We start from the raw sequence: 12,726 nt of genomic DNA, 5'->3' as shown, positions 1-12,726 counted from the left end.
TTCCCATCAGTCCTTTGGCAAGGGCTTGGCACCCAGGTTGGGTGCATGGCGCTAGCATTTAAGAATCCTCCTGTTCTTTCTTCCTCTTGGAGGGTGACATCACTTTACTTTGTAATGACTGTCACAAGGACGCAATGGACTAAGGCTAATGAAGATTACCAATAAGTAACCAACGCATCACCACTCTTTTTGAATGTGCGTGGCTCATTCTGCAGGACTTGTTCTTTGTATGATTCCTGGATTTTCAGAAGCCCTTTGATGGCAGCACCCCCACACTGAAAATTGTTTCAGCACCACTGGACAAGGGTCAGTTGTCATGCTCATCTGCGGCGTAAATTTGCATTGAAGTAGTCTAACTCCCCAGGTCCTGTCTTTTGCTCAATTTGCCTTTGTGAGTTTTCTCTCAATCACTGTTGATTTCCTTTGATCTTTCTTTCTTCTTTCACTTCACCTTCGCCTTCAGTGTATCTTTCGGCCCTGTTAAGAGACACGCCCCCTTGTAGCCACTTCTATACTTCTGTCACCTAATTATTTTCCTATTCTTTCCCCTGTAACGTTGCTGATCCTAGCTATAGCATGACTATCCAGAATCTGTTCACCTGAGTTATGTTCCTCTTATCCCCACGCATCTAATAATCAGCTCTTGGTCTCCCTCCACCTCTCACGTGACATAGTCTGAGCCAGTGTCTCCAAATTGGAGAGACAATCTCTTGCACTTCTGTTGTTCTACTGTCGCTGCCGGCTTCAGCTTTGGTCAGAAGTGGCAAAAGAAGGACTAATGGAAAGTGAACGTGTACTGGAGCAACAGAGTGTATGGATTTACAAGCGTTTGATTAAATGAGAAAAAAAGAGTTTACTTGAGAGAAAAAACTTAACTTGGCCCGTACGGGGATCCAACCCGCAACCTTGGTGTTATTAGCACCACGCTCAAACCAACTGAGCTAACCGGCCATGAATGACAGAGTTATCCTTTTTCCATGACATGCAGATACACAGAAGAGTCGGTCTCACTATCGCAATTCCTTCATACTTTTCTCCTTCTGTCCCCTGTCTGGATTGCAATAACAAGAGCTGTTGAGTGCTGCACGCCAGCCTCAGCGCCTCTTCTTTCAGTCAATGTCACTGTGTGCTGTGATATCTTTGTAAGAGTGGTTGTTGCCGGAAGAAAAGGAAGGGATGGATAGGATTTGTATTCTTTTACAACAAAACCCAAAATGCATCGGCTTGCTTGCTCATTAAGTTTACAAGGCCAGCTGCTTTTGAGATATTCTAATTATAGTGGTTATTCGGCGTTGGAGGTAAGAGAGTTGTTTTTAGGTCTGGCCGTTCCTTCTGCTTTAAATTACTCTAGCTCATGTCAACAAAGTAACAACAAAACATAGCCAACGGTTTGTTGCTCAAGCCTTCCCTACTGCACCTTCCCATGTCTCTCCTGCCGACCACAGTGCAGGAAATTTGAGTTTGCATTTGCGCAAAGAGACGTACAACACAAGAAGGCACGCTTTCGTGCGCCGGGCACCACCCGGCCTGTGCATTCCTCACTGCCGTGAGATCAGTTTACTCAGCAGAGCATGACGCTGCAATTGGTTAGTAAGGCCTGCCTGACCAGAATAGTATATTTGGGGTCATGTATTTGATTGCATTTTTAAAACAGTAACAGAACTTAACTGCAATGTTTAAATAGGTCTAGACATATTTAAACAGTGTCAATTTGAAAGAAGAATTCTGGAAAATTCAGAGGGGAGGCACCAATGTTTTTTTTCCCTTTGGGTGGATGTGGCATTAAAGAGTTTGAAGACCACTGGTCTAAGTGGACACTAATACACCTGGATCCTCCTGAATTCCTCGCAACAGATGCCAGCAAACCTGGCAGGAGAGCTACTGTGTTGGACTGATCCTGTCGATTCAAGTGGTCTTTCCTAGAGAGTCGGAGGTCATGGAAGTAGATGGAGTTGATGGTAAGCTTCAGGGCTTTGAAGTTTTCCCATCATCATCTGTCTCAGAAAAATGTGCTAGTAAAGACAGAGAATAAGGTACTGGTCTTTTACATTAACCAGCAGTGAAGCATGCATTCAAAATCCCTCAATGCAATAGCAGAACAATTGGGCTATTGGGCAGAGATCAACCTGTTGCATACGTCGGCAGTACACATCAAGGGCACCGACAATGTGATGGCAGACAGCTGGAGGTTTCCAAATTTGCTGGAGTTGACGTTATCCAGGTCGTTGTTTTGAGAGATATGCCGAGAGTTTGTGAAACCCTTTCTGGATCTCTTTTCAAACAAGGACAATGCTCATCTTTGTCGATTCTGATCCAGGTTTCCGGAACAAGGAGCCTAGGTGGTGGACGTATTGGTGATAAAGTGGCTGAGAAGTCTCCTTTATACATTCCCCCCCCTTTTTATTGATCCAGATGGTTCTCTTCAAGTCTCAGCAGGGGGAGGGAACTTGATTCTTGTTGACCCGGATTGGCCAGAGATGTCATGGTTTCCTCTTCTGAACCCCTGGCTCTTCTACCTCCTTGGGTACTGCTCAAGTGTGTCTCTTCTCAGAACGTCGTCCCTGACCTTCTTGCTCCAACTCACTCTATCGCTTTGGAGGTTGAGAAGTCTGGACTGCTAGCAAAGGGTCTTTCCTCTTCCTTAGTGGAGTTAATTCAGCACTCGAGCAGGCCTTCTACTTCGAAGTCTTACTCAAAGAACTGGAAGTCCTTTCAGACGTGATGTTCTGCTCATGATCTTTTGGCACCTACCTATAGTTTGTCTGCTATTTTGCATTTTCTTCTGAATGGGTTTCACTTGAATCTCTTTCCACTCTGAAAGCTCATTGGTTTGCGATAAAGGCTTTTAGCGACTTTTCTGAACTTTCATCGATGTTACACTCTTTGGTGTCTAGACTGTTATGATCTTTTGTCAATGGTAAGAAGAATGAAAAATCCCTTTTCTCCAACTCAGAATCTTCCTACTCTTTTATAGGCTTTGCAATTTTATCTCTTTGAGGATCTGGATACTGTACAATTAAAGATTGTCTCCTATAAAGTTATTTTCCTATTTGCTATCACCTTGCTGAGAACAATTGGGGAGCTGGGAGCCTTAAAATGCTGTCCTCTCTTCATTTGATACTTTGGAAGATGGGGTAACTTTAAGGCCTAGCCCTACCTTTGCTGCAAAGATTAAGTCTATTTTTGATAGATCTTAGGAAATAATTCTTCCTTCTTTCATTCCCTCTCCTTCCTCTCCGGAAGAACATTTGTTGAATACACTTGATGTTTAAAGAGCTCTTTTCATTTATGTCACCAGGCCTCTGCAGTTCAGGAAAACCGACTCCTTGTTTGTGACTTTTGGACAGCCTCGAAAAGACAAGAAGGTGACTTTTATGACTCTGTGTAGGTGGATTAAGTTGTCAATTTTTCTGGCTTTGCAAGGCTTTTTGGAAAATCTTCCAGGTCAGGGATGGTCTACGAGAGGAATGGCCACCTCCTGGGTTGAATTCCAGTGAGTAACAATCTAGGAAATTCCTAGGGTGGTTACTTGGGCCTCAATGCATACATTTGTGAAGCATTATCGCTTAATACATTTTCTGTTTTGCATTTGAGTACCAATGTTTTGAACTCTGCATTACCCTAAGTCCATCTTGTCCTTGTCACAAACATTACATCCTGCCCACCTTCCCATCAGTCCTTTGACAAGGGCTTGGCACCCAGGTTGGGTGCATGGCGCTAGCATTTAAGAATCCTCCTGTTCTTTCTTCCTCTTGGAGGGTGACATCACTTTACTTTGTAATGACTGTCACAAGGACGCAATGGACTAAGGCTAATGAAGATTACCAATAAGTAACCAACGCATCACCACTCTTTCTGAATGTGCGTGGCTCATTCTGCAGGACTTGTTCTTTGTATGATTCCTGGATTTTCAGAAGCCCTTTGATGGCAGCACCCCCACACTGAAAATTGTTTCAGCACCACTGGACAAGGGTCAGTTGTCATGCTCATCTGCGGTGTAAATTTGCATTGAAGTAGTCTAACTCCCCAGGTCATGTCTTTTGCTCAATTTGCCTTTGTGAGTTTTCTCTCAATCATTGTTGATTTCCTTTGATCTTTCTTTCTTCTTTCACTTCACCTTCGCCTTCAGTGTATCTTTCGGCCCTGTTAAGAGACACGCCCCCTTGTAGCCACTTCTATACTTCTGTCACCTAATTATTTTCCTATCCTTTCCCCTGTAACGTTGCTGATCCTAGCTATAGCATGACTATCCAGAATCTGTTCACCTGAGTTATGTTCCTCTTATCCCCACGCATCTAATAATCAGCTCTTGGTCTCCCTCCACCTCTCACGTGACATAGTCTGAGCCAGTGTCTCCATCTTGGAGAGACAATCTCTTGCACTTCTGTTGTTCTACTGACGCTGCCGGCTTGAGCTTTGGTCAGAAGTGGAAAGTGAACGTGTACTGGAGAAACAGAGTGTATGGATTTACAAGCGTTTGATTAAATGAGAAAAAAGAGTTTACTTGAGAGAAAAAACTTAACTTGGCCCGTACAGGGATCCAACCCGCGACCTTGGCGTTATTAGCACCACGCTCTAACCAACTGAGCTAACCGGCCATGAATGAAAGAATTATCCTTTTTCCATGACATGCAGATACACAGAAGAGTCGGTCTCACTATCGCAATTCCTTCATACTTTTCTCCTTCTGTCCCCTGTCTGGATTGCAATAACAAGAGCTGTTGAGTGCTGCACGCCAGCCTCAGCGCCTCTTCTTTCAGTCAATGTCACTGTGTGCTGTGATATCTTTGTAACATTGGTTGTTGCCGGAAGAAAAGGAAAGGATGGATAGGATTTGTATTCTTTTACAACAAAACCCAAAATGCATCCGCTTGCTTGCTCATTAAGTTTACAAGGCCAGCTGCTTTTGAGATATTCTAATTATAGTGGTTATTCGGCGTTGGAGGTAAGGGAGTTGTTTTTAGGTCTGGCCGTTCCTTCTGCTTTAAATTACTCTAGCTCATGTCAACAAAGTAACAACAAAACATAGCCAACGGTTTGTTGCTCAAGCCTTCCCTACTGCACCTTCCCATGTCTCTCCTGCCGACCACAGTGCAGGAAATTTGAGTTTGCATTTGCGCAAAGAGACGTACAACAGATGAAGGCGCGCTTTTGTGCGCCGGGCACCACCCGGCCTGTGCATTCCTCACTGCCGTGAGATCAGTTTACTCAGCAGAGCATGACGCTGCAATTGGTTAGTAAGGCCTGCCTGACCAGAATAGTATATTTGGGGTCATGTATTTGATTGCATTTTTAAAACAGTAACAGAACTTAACTGCAATGTTTAAATAGGTCTAGACATATTTAAACAGTGTCAATTTGATAGAAGAATTCTGGAAAATTCAGAGGGGAGGCACCAATGTTTTTTTTTCCCTTTGGGTGGATGTGGCATTAAAGAGTTTGAAGACCACTGGTCTAAGTGGACACTAATACACCTGGATCCTCCTGAATTCCTCGCAACAGATGCCAGCAAACCTGGTTGGAGAGCTACTGTGTTGGACTGATCCTGTCGATTCAAGTGGTCTTTCCTAGAGAGTCGGAGGTCATGGAAGTTGATGGAGTTGATGGTAAGCTTCAGGGCTTTGAAGTTTTCCCATCATCATCTGTCTCAGAAAAATGTGCTAGTAAAGACAGAGAATAAGGTAGCGGTCTTTTACATTAACCAGCAGTGAAGCATGCATTCAAAATCCCTCAATGCAATAGCAGAACAATTGGGCTATTGGGCAGAGATCAACCTGTTGCATACGTCGGCAGTACACATCAAGGGCACCGACAATGTGATGGCAGACAGCTGGAGGTTTCCAAATTTGCTGGAGTTGACGTTATCCAGGTTGTTGTTTTGAGAGATATGCCGAGAGTTTGTGAAACCCTTTCTGGATCTCTTTTCAAACAAGGACAATGCTCATCTTTGTCGATTCTGATCCAGGTTTCCGGAACAAGGAGCCTAGGTGGTGGACGTATTGGTGATAAAGTGGCTGAGAAGTCTCCTTTATACATTCCCCCCCTTTTTATTGATCCAGATGGTTCTCTTCAAGTCTCAGCAGGGGGAGGGAACTTGATTCTTGTTGACCCTGATTGGCCAGAGATGTCATGGTTTCCTCTTCTGAACCCCTGGCTCTTCTACCTCCTTGGGTACTGCTCAAGTGTGTCTCTTCTCAGAACGTCGTCCCTGACCTTCTTGCTCCAACTCACTCTATCGCTTTGGAGGTTGAGAAGTCTGGACTGCTAGCAAAGGGTCTTTCCTCTTCCTTAGTGGAGTTAATTCAGCACTCCAGCAGGCCTTCTACTTCGAAGTCTTACTCAAAGAACTGGAAGTCCTTTCAGACGTGATGTTCTGCTCATGATCTTTTGGCACCTACCTGTAGTTTGTCTGCTATTTTGCATTTTCTTCTGAATGGGTTTCACTTGAATCTCTTTCCACTCTGAAAGCTCATTGGTTTGCGATAAAGGCTTTTAGGGACTTTTCTGAACTTTCATCGATGTTACACTCTTTGGTGTCTAGACTGTTATGATCTTTTGTCAATGGTAAGAACAATGAAAAATCCCTTTTCTCCAACTCAGAATCTTCCTACTCTTTTATAGGCTTTGCAATTTTATCTCTTTGAGGATCTGGATACTGTACAATTAAAGATTGTCTCCTATAAAGTTATTTTCCTATTTGCTATCACCTTGCTGAGAACAATTGGGGAGCTGGGAGCCTTAAAATGCTGTCCTCTCTTCATTTGATACTTTGGAAGATGGGGTAACTTTAAGGCCTAGCCCTACCTTTGCTGCAAAGGATAAGTCTATTTTTGATAGATTTTAGGAAATAATTCTTCCTTCTTTCATTCCCTCTCCTTCCTCTCCGGAAGAGCATTTGTTGAATACACTTGATGTTTAAAGAGCTCTTTTCATTTATGTCACCAGGCCTCTGCAGTTCAGGAAAACCGACTCCTTGTTTGTGACTTTTGGACAGCCTCGAAAAGACAAGAAGGTGACTTTTATGACTCTGAGTAGGTGGATTAAGTTGTGAATTTTTCTGGCTTTGCAAGGCTTTTTAGAAAATCTTCCAGGTCAGGGATGGTCTACGAGAGGAATGGCCACCTCCTGGGTTGAATTCCAGTGAGTAACAATCTAGGAAATTCCTAGGGTGGTTACTTGGGCCTCAATGCACACATTTGTGAAGCATTATCGCTTAATACATTTTCTGTTTTGCATTTGAGTACCAATGTTTTGAACCCTGCATTACCCTAAGTCCATCTTGTCCTTGTCACAAACATTACATCCTGCCCACCTTCCCATCAGTCCTTTGGCAGGGGCTTGGCACCCAGGTTGGGTGCATGGCGCTAGCATTTAAGAATCCTCCTGTTCTTTCTTCCTCTTGGAGGGTGACATCACTTTACTTTGTAATGACTGTCACAAGGATGCAATGTACTAAGGCTAATGAAGATTACCAATAAGTAACCAACGCATCACCACTCTTTCTGAATGTGCGTGGCTCATTCTGCAGGACTTGTTCTTTGTATGATTCCTGGATTTTCAGAAGCCCTTTGATGGCAGCACCCCCACGCTGAAAATTGTTTCAGCACCACTGGACAAGGGTCAGTTGTCATGCTCATCTGCGGCGTAAATTTGCCTTGAAGTAGTCTAACTCCCCAGGTCATGTCTTTTGCTCAATTTGCCTTTGTGAGTTTTCTTTCAATCACTGTTGATTTCCTTTGATCTTTCTTTCTTCTTTCACTTCACCTTCGCCTTCAGTGTATCTTTCGGCCCTGTTAAGAGACACGCCCCCTTGTAGCCACTTCTATACTTCTGTGACCTAATTATTTTCCTATCCTTTCCCTTGTAACGTTGCTGATCCTAGCTATAGCATGACTATCCAGAATCTGTTCACCTGAGTTATGTTCCTCTTATCCCCACGCATCTAATAATCAGCTCTTGGTCTCCCTCCACCTCTCACGTGACATATTCTGAGCCAGTGTCTCCATCTTGGAGAGACAATCTATTGCACTTCTGTTGTTCTACTGGCGCTGCCAGCTTCAGCTTTGGTCAGAAGTGGCAAAAGAAGGACTAATGGAAAGTGAACGTGTACTGGAGCAACAGAGTGTATGGATTTACAAGCGTTTGATTAAATGAGAAAAAAAGAGTTTACTTGAGAGAAATAACTTAACTTGACCCGTACGGGGATCGAACCCGCGACCTTGGCGTTATTAGCACCACGCTCTAACCAACTGAGCTAACCGGCCATGAATGACTGAGTAATCCTTTTTCCATGACATGCAGATACACAGAAGAGTCGGTCTCACTATCGCAATTCCTTCATGCTTTTCTCCTTCCGTCCCCTGTCTGGATTGCAATAACAAGAGCTGTTGAGTGCTGCACGCCAGCCTCAGCGCCTCTTCTTTCAGTCAATCTCTCTGTGTGCTGTGATATCTTTGTAACATTGGTTGTTGCCTGAAGAAAAGGAAAGGATGGATAGGATTTCTATTCTTTTACAACAAAACCCAAAATGCATCGGCTTGCTTGCTCATTAAGTTTACAAGGCCAGCTGCTTTTGAGATATTCTAATTATAGTGGTTATTCGGCGTTGGAGGTAAGAGATTTGTTTTTAGGTCTGGCCGTTCCTTCTGCTTTAAATTACTCTAGCTCATGTCAACAAAGTAACAACAAAACATAGCCAACGGTTTGTTGCTCAAGCCTTCCCTACTGCACCTTCCCATGTCTCTCCTGCCGACCACAGTGCAGGAAATTTGAGTTTGCATTTGCGCAAAGAGAGGTACAACACAAGAAGGCGCGCTTTCGTGCGCCGGGCACCACCCGGCCTGTGCATTCCTCACTGCCGTGAGATCAGTTTACTCAGCAGAGCATGACGCTGCAATTGCTTAGTAATGCCTGCCTGACCAGAATAGTATATTTGGGGTCATGTATTTGATTGCATTTTTAAAACAGTAACAGAACTTAACTGCAATGTTTAAATAGGTCTAGACATATTTAAACAGTGTCAATTTGAGAGAAGAATTCTGGAAAATTCAGAGGGGAGGCACCAATGTTTTTTTTTCCCTTTGGGTGGATGTGGCATTAAAGAGTTTGAAGACCACTGGTCTAAGTGGACAATAATACACCTGGATCCTCCTGAATTCCTCCCAACAGATGCCAGCAAACCTGGCTGGAGATCTACTGTGTTGGACTGATCCTGTCGATTCAAGTGGTCTTTCCTAGAGAGTCGGAGGTCATGGAAGTAGATGGAGTTGATGGTAAGCTTCAGGGCTTTGAAGTTTTCCCATCATCATCTGTCTCAGAAAAATGTGCTAGTAAAGACAGAGAATAAGGTAGCGGTCTTTTACATTTACCAGCAGTGAAGCATGCATTCAAAATCCCTCAATGCAATAGCAGAACAATTGGGCTATTGGGCAGAGATCAACCTGTTGTATACGTCGGCAGTACACATCAAGGGCACCGACAATGTGATGGCAGACAGCTGGAGGTTTCCAAATTTGCTGGAGTTGACGTTATCCAGGTCGTTGTTTTGAGAGATATGCTGAGAGTTTGTGAAACCCTTTCTGGATCTCTTTTCAAACAAGGACAATGCTCATCTTTGTCGATTCTGATCCAGGTTTCCGGAACAAGGAGCCTAGGTAGTGGACGTATTGGTGATAAAGTGGCTGAGAAGTCTCCTTTATACATTCCCCCCCTTTTTATTGATCCAGATGGTTCTCTTCAAGTCTCAGCAGGGGGAGGGAACTTGATTCTTGTTGGCCCTGATTGGCCAGAGATGTCATCGTTTCCTCTTCTGAACCCCTGGCTCTTCTACCTCCTTGGGTACTGCTCAAGTGTGTCTCTTCTCAGAACGTCGTCCCTGACCTTCTTGCTCCAACTCACTCTATCGCTTTGGAGGTTGAGAAGTCTGGACTGCTAGCAAAGGGTCTTTCCTCTTCCTTAGTGGAGTTATTTCAGCACTCCAGCAGGCCTTCTACTTCGAAGTCTTACTCAAAGAACTGGAAGTCCTTTCAGACGTGATGTTCTGCTCATGATCTTTTGGCACCTACCTGTAGTTTGTCTGCTATTTTGCAATTTCGTCTGAATGGGTTTCACTTGAATCTCTTTCCACTCTGAAAGCTCATTGGTTTGCGATAAAGGCTTTTAGGGACTTTTCTGAACTTTCATCGATGTTACACTCTTTGGTGTCTAGACTGTTATGATCTTTTGTCAATGGTAAGAACAATGAAAAATCCCTTTTCTCCAACTCAGAATCTTCCTACTCTTTCATAGGCTTTCCAATTTTATCTCTATGAGGATCTGGATACTGTACAATTAAAGATTGTCTCCGATAAAGTTATTTTCCTATTTGCTATCACCTTGCTGAGAACAATTGGGGAGCTGGGAGCCTTAAAATGCTGTCCTCTCTTCATTTGATACTTTAGAAGATGGGGTAACTTTAAGGCCTAGCCCTACCTTTGCTGCAAAGGTTAAGTCTATTTTTGATAGATCTTAGGAAATAATTCTTCCTTCTTTCATTCCCTCTCCTTCCTCTCCGGAAGAACATTTGTTGAATACACTTGATGTTTAAAGAGCTCTTTTCATTTATGTCACCAGGCCTCTGCAGTTCAGGAAAACCGACTCCTTGTTTGTGACTTTTGGACAGCCTGGAAAAGACAAGAAGGTGACTTTTATGACTCTGAGTAGGTGGATTAAGTTGTCAATTTTTCTGGCTTTGCAAGGCTTTTTAGAAAATCTTCCAGGTCAGGGATGGTCTACGAGAGGAATGGCCACCTCCTGGGTTGAATTCCAGTGAGTAACAATCTAGGAAATTCCTAGGGTGGTTACTTGGGCCTCAATGCATACATTTGTGAAGCATTATCGCTTAATACATTTTCTGTTTTGCATTTGAGTACCAATGTTTTGAACTCTGCATTACCCTAAGTCCATCTTGTCCTTCTCACAAACATTACATCCTGCCCACCTTCCCATCAGTCCTTTGGCAAGGGCTTGGCACCCAGGTTGGGTGCATGGCGCTAGCATTTAAGAATCCTCCTGTTCTTTCTTCCTCTTGGAGGGTGACATCACTTTACTTTGTAATGACTGTCACAAGGACGCAATGGACTAAGGCTAATGAAGATTACCAATAAGTAACCAACGCATCACCACTCTTTCTGAATGTGCGTGGCTCATTCTGCAGGACTTGTTCTTTGTATGATTCCTGGATTTTCAGAAGCCCTTTGATGGCAGCACCCCCACACTGAAAATTGTTTCAGCACCACTGGACAAGGGTCAGTTGTCATGCTCATCTGCGGCGTAAATTTGCATTGAAGTAGTCTAACTCCCCAGGTCCTGTCTTTTGCTCAATTTGCCTTTGTGAGTTTTCTCTCAATCACTGTTGATTTCCTTTGATCTTTCTTTCTTTCTTCTTTCAGTTCACCTTCGCCTTCAGTGTATCTTTCGGCCCTGTTAAGATACACGCCCCCTTGTAGCCACTTCTATACTTCTGTCACCTAATTATTTTTCTATCCTTTCCCCTGTAACGTTGCTGATCCTAGCTATAGCATGACTATCCAGAATCTGTTCACCTGAGTTATGTTCCTCTTATCCCCACGCATCTAATAATCAGCTCTTGGTCTCCCTCCACCTCTCACGTGACATAGTCTGAGCCAGTGTCTCCATCTTGGAGAGACAATCTCTTGCACTTCTGTTGTTCTACTGGCGCTGCCGGCTTGAGCTTTGGTCAGAAGTGGCAAAAGAAGGACTAATGGAAAGTGAACGTGTACTGGAGCAACAGAGTGTATGGATTTAAAAGCGTTTGATTAAATGAGAAAAAAAGAGTTTACTTGAGAGAAAAAACTTAACTTGGCCCGTACGGGGATCGAAGCCGCAACCTTGGCGTTATTAGAACCACGCTCTAACCAACTGAGCTAACCGGCCACGAGTGACAGAGTTATCCTTTTTCCATGACATGCAGATACACAGAAGAGTCGGTCTCACTATCGCAATTCCTTCATACTTTTCTCCTTCCGTCCCCTGCCTGGATTGCAATAACAAGAGCTGTTGAGTGCTGAACGCCAGCCTCAGCGCCTCTTCTTTCAATCAATGTCACTGTGTGCTGTGATGTCTTTGTAACATTGGTTGTTGCCGGAAGAAAAGGAAAGGATGGATAGGATTTCTATTCTTTTACAACAAAACCCAAAATGCATCGGCTTGCTTGCTCATTAAGTTTACAAGGCCAGCTGCTTTTGAGATATTCTAATTATAGTGGTTATTCGCCGTTGGAGGTAAGAGAGTTGTTTTTAGGTCTGGCCGTTCCTTCTGCTTTAAATTACTCTAGCTCATGTCAACAAAGTAACAACAAAACATAGCCAACGGTTTGTTGCTCAAGCCTTCCCTACTGCACCTTCCCATGTCTCTCCTGCCGACCACAGTGCAGGAAATTTGAGTTTGCATTTGTGCAAAGAGACGTACAACACAAGAAGGCGCGCTTTCGTGCACCGGGCACCACCCGGCCTGTGCATTCCTCACTGCCGTGAGATCAGTTTACTCAGCAGAGCATGACGCTGCAATTGGTTAGTAAGGCCTGCCTGACCAGAATAGTATATTTGGGGTCATGTATTTGATTGCATTTTTAAAACAGTAACAGAACTTAACTGCAATGTTTAAATAGGTCTAGACATATTTAAACAGTGTCAATTTGATAGAAGAATTCTGGAAAATTCAGAGGGG

At 43.7% G+C, this 12,726-nt stretch overlaps 1 non-coding gene across 1 annotated transcript; it reads right to left on the bottom strand.

Annotated features, from left to right (window-relative positions):
- Nucleotides 1-8,190: 8,190 nt before the first annotated feature.
- Nucleotides 8,191-8,264, bottom strand: TRNAI-AAU (transfer RNA isoleucine (anticodon AAU)). Its single transcript has one exon. It is a non-coding gene; the product is annotated as a tRNA-Ile (tRNA).
- Nucleotides 8,265-12,726: the final 4,462 nt, after the last annotated feature.

This window comes from Pleurodeles waltl, chromosome 12 (assembly GCF_031143425.1).
Source record: "Pleurodeles waltl isolate 20211129_DDA chromosome 12, aPleWal1.hap1.20221129, whole genome shotgun sequence".
Taxonomy (NCBI): domain Eukaryota; kingdom Metazoa; phylum Chordata; class Amphibia; order Caudata; family Salamandridae; genus Pleurodeles; species Pleurodeles waltl.
Note: the sequence above shows the minus strand (reverse complement) of the source record. Positions and strands in the feature narration are given on the sequence as shown.